At 30.8% G+C, this 4,863-nt stretch overlaps 1 protein-coding gene across 5 annotated transcripts in view; it reads left to right on the forward strand.

Annotated features, from left to right (window-relative positions):
* The window catches only part of Col4a5 (collagen type IV alpha 5 chain), a 199,513-nt gene that overhangs the window by 124,522 nt on the left and 70,128 nt on the right, over window positions 1-4,863 (forward strand). The gene's annotated exons all lie outside the window — the stretch shown is intronic.

Here is a 4,863-nt window from a genome sequence, read left to right on the forward strand (position 1 = left end):
AAAGTTTTCAAATACACAGAAACATTACAAAGAATTATACATTGAATGGCGATCTGCCTGCTTCTTAGGCCCTATATATGACATTTTGTCTCATCCAAAATGATTTTTAAATAAAATACTGCAGATGTAATAGCTAGAGATGGAGCTCTACAGTAGAAAACTTGCCTAGTATGTAAAAGGACCTGGATTCATTCCTCAGCCCCAGAAATGGAAATGTTATATATAATATAAGGTAGAAAAAGGAATACCATGACTGCTATATACACCCATCACTGATGTTCTATGGTGAGAGTTTTATTATGCATACTTTGTCATATAACTGTCCATCTATATATCTCTTTATATAATCATCAATATCCTTTTGATGAATATCAAAAAAAGCTGCAAAATACTCCTGAATATTTTATTTCTTCTCCCTAATACTCATACAATCCCAAAGCTGCCTAGATGTTTTATTTCTATATAAAATCCACAGATGTATTGACAAACACAATGTAATATGATATATTCCAGGGCTTTGGATGCAGCTCATTGAAAATGCATTTTCCTGCCATGCTCAAAGTCCTGGTATACACACACACACGCGCACACACACACACACACACACCCTTATTCCAGTTTCTAATTAGTGTGCAACAACCATACCAATATCGTTATGAAGTCTGTCCTGAAGTCCTTGTGTGTGAAATCATGCAATATACGTGTTTTTAGGAAACTATTCTCACTAGTACTTATTTCTAGTAAATTCTTCAAGATGCCATTGTTAGGATCCCTGGGCTGTGTCAAGTTGCTAAGTATTATGAGAAATGTTGTTCGAAGAGATCTCTGAGTCTTTTGATGGGTATATGCTTTGAGTATGCTTATACATATAGCAGATTAGAATTGTGCTCATAAGTGTGTTTACTTGTTTAGATCTTTCAACAACATATATTGCCACTTTAAAATTCACACTGATAAAACATTTTCAGTTAATCATGATTCTCCCCAATATTAATATTTTACTTAATTTATGGTAGTGTCATGATTACAAATTTAATTTAATTTCTCTGATGACATAGGATGGCCAGATTTTTATCTGCTCTTGTGGATTATTTAGACATTCAAATATTGGCCAGTTTAAATCGATGGACTGTGTTGTGTCTTAAGGTGAAGGTGTTCCTAGTACACTCTGAATACTTGTGGTTTTTTTAGAGTAAACTCGAGAGTATTTTATTCCTGTGTTGGTTACCTATTTGTAGTTCTAGAATATTTGGATACAGAGTTTTTATTTTATTGTTTTATTTATGTTACCTGTTATTATAATTTTGTGTCTTTTCTAAGAAATATGTACCTGAGAGACACTATCAAGACATTCTGACCTATAGTGTCATTAATCTCAAATACTTTGTACTTATATCACTTATTTAAAATAGAAACCCAACAGTAGATAATTTGGCCATTTCTATCACATCAAATACTATGTACAGATGGGCTCTTTTCTGTTCACTCATCTGATTCACTATCCTTTAACTAGTATCACATTATTTATATGTATATATTGAGATCCAAAAAAATTAGTTTTCTTGTTAAAATTTTGAACTATATTATAGTACTTTGCCTTTCTTCTCAACATAGTTCAAATGTACGTGTCCCTACTCTGAGTGAATTAACTATGTGTATCATTTTAGAGCCTTATTTTCCCTGCTTACAGTTGATATCCTGATTTCTCTACTACTTTAACCTTCTTGAACTTGATAGCTTTAAATATAAAAAGGAATAGGCTTAAAATAACTAGGTTGGTTGATTTTATTTCACTGTTCAATTTGCAAAGAATAGAATTCTCATGATAAATATTTTGGAGAATTGTCTAAATTAAATTTATATTCCCAAATCATATCGAATTGATTTTCATTAAATCAATATATATATATATATATATATATATATATATATATATATATATATATCAGCTTAATTTTAGACAGAATGGGTTTTGTTGTGAAAATTCCCCAAATAGTCTGAGACAACTTAAGAAAATTCTTTCATTACTGCCTATATATCTTTGACTAAATAATTTTGAGTGGCCATAAATTACTCAAAGTTGTAGTGTTTCCAAAACTTTATCTTTCTCAACTATAAGTTCATGACTAACAATTACATATCAAAAATTCTGAATGATAATCTACTGATAGTCTTTTAAGAAAGATACCTACTGTTTCGAGACATGTTTTTAATGAAGAAATGGTCTGGAGTCTATTTGAAGCATGAACTTTTTTTTACCATGCATATATGCTTGATATTTTGAAGGAAATTTAGGATTTCTATATTTCTAATAGTAAACTCCTGATAGAGTTTGTAATGTTTTGCTTGATTAGTTTTGGTTTTGGATTTATTTTCTGACAGGGACTCTCTATGTAGCCTAGCTTGGTCGTAAACTCATTATTCTCCTGTTTCCATCCCCCAATGAGGAGATTTGAAAGTCATTGGGTCCTACTTCAAGTATAGTTTTTAACATTCTAGAAGAATTAGTATTTGGGTATTTTTTTCCTATGCAAATCCTTTATTTGTCCAGTATTTATATTCATTCCCCATGCAGTGTAGTAACTGAGTCACTAGAAACACAAAGACATAAATTATGCTCTTGAAAAATCTCAGAAGTTGCTTTGTATTATTATTTTAAAAAATCTAGATCAGTTGTTCTCAACTTTCCTAATGCTCAAACTTCTCCTGTGACCCTTTAATACAGTTCCTCATGTTGTGGTGACCCCCAGCCACCAAATTATTTTGTTTCTAACTCACAACTGTAATTTTGCTAGTGTTTTGAATGGTAATGTAAATATATGCTATGCAGGATATTTTATATGTGACCCACAAAAAAGTCATGACCCACAGCTTGAGAACTGCTGATGTAGATAGTCTTGCTATAATGGTTGTTTTCTCAATGGTAACTTTTATGGATGAGTGTGCCAATAAAGTTTTGAATCAATATGCTATTGTCAAAACTTAGCTAACAGACTATAATAAAAAAATTTACCCAACATGGTTGTGGTTTATGCTCAGTGGTAAATTATTTGTATAGTTTGTGCTGAACCAAGGTCTCCAAAATCTTCTATGATTAGACATAGCTGGGTCAAATATCAGATTTTGAAACTCAATGACTTAACTATAAAATATAAATTAGTGTGTCATTTTCAAAACAGTATTGACACCAGCAATACGTTTTAAAAAATAATATACATGATGAAATAGAAAACATGCTTAAGCCTGAATATCACAGCTTAATTAGACTAAAAAAGAATAAAAAAGACAACTTGGGGAGCAATCTGTTTACCTCTTACATTACTTTTTTTCAGGATCTCACTTGAGGTCCTTTGCAGGTACAGGATGTGACAATTTTGAAAGAATATTTTAATCAGGAGAAATAATGAAGAAAGTACCATGACAAATGAAATGATATATTGGGAAATATTAAAATTAAAAAATTTGGATAGTAATAAAATGTTCTTCATTTCCCAAAATCAAAAAAGTACCTAATATAAGGAAACTATAAACTATTATTAACAACTCGACATTTTTAAATTGTATTTTAAAAATCCTACATGTTAGTGAGAAAGCTGGGTGTTGTAAATTAACCCCATTTATAAATATAAATCATTTCAATGAGAATTTAAGTAATAATTCAGAAGCACTTCATGTAACTGATTTAAAACCTTAGTATTTACCAAATACACACTAATGCAGGTTAAAATGTCACTGATATTATGAGACTGGAAACCTGTGCAAGAATAACAAGTGGGGCCGGAGAAGTGTTCTGAAGCATACATATGTCCCTACAGAAACTTAAGATTTCACAATAGTGTTTTCATTAATCAGCAAGGCAAGAATGAATTCTCTCAAAATTGATATGAGTAAATGATCTCATAAAATGAACACCTAATGCATAATATTTTAAAATGGGAGTTAGAATTATAAGAATTGTAAAGTTGAAAAGTAAGTTTGAAATATAAGAAAAATATATCTTAAATATAAGTTTACAGAATTTCAGCAATTCTTTTAAATAAAGCAAATACAAAATTTCAGATAAAGATGTAATGTTGTAATGTCCATCATTAGGTGGTTTTTACTTCCAACCCTCATCTAATTAGTACATACAATACTTAGTCTTCACATCATGTTGATGGGTACAAAAATAATTCTAGGTGATATCTCTGGAAATTTGTATCAAACATTCTAAAAAGCAGTAATATAATCTCTACACAGCTTCTTCCCTGGTAGAACACTGTTGATTGTTCACTTCTCAATGGTTATGAGGGTAGAATTCCTGTAACATCAAAACCAGGCAGAAAAACAAACAAATAAACAAATCACCAAAATATACAGTGAAAAATACCTAAGTTATAGGCCAAAATCTCTGAAGAACAAATAGGTAAGAATTTTTCCAAACAACAGCACATCAAATATTACAATATATAAAAAGAAACTCTAGCAGGACTTTCATGACCATCACGGACTTCAGAATACAAGCTGCTTTGACATCTGAAAATGTTTCAGCATAATTTACTATTTCAACAGTCCAAACAATTACATTTATGCACCTAAAATACTGTTCATATTATTTGATAGAATTCAACATCCATTTCTGAAGAAAAAATACTTTTGGAAAATTATGAATTCAAGAAAACCTGTTAGCCAGCCTAGAGATTCAGCATATGGTGGGTTGAAGCAGGTGGACATCAGGCCCCTCAGAAGGGCAGTGGAAAGCCCTGTTTCAGAAAAAAAAGCCTTGTCATTAACATTGAAATTTCAAGGCTCATTTTCATATTACACTTTTATTATTTCCTTTATTTACATTTCAAATGCTATCCCAAAAGTTCCCTATACCCC

Source organism: Mus pahari, chromosome X (assembly GCF_900095145.1).
Source record: "Mus pahari chromosome X, PAHARI_EIJ_v1.1, whole genome shotgun sequence".
NCBI classification, from domain to species: domain Eukaryota; kingdom Metazoa; phylum Chordata; class Mammalia; order Rodentia; family Muridae; genus Mus; species Mus pahari.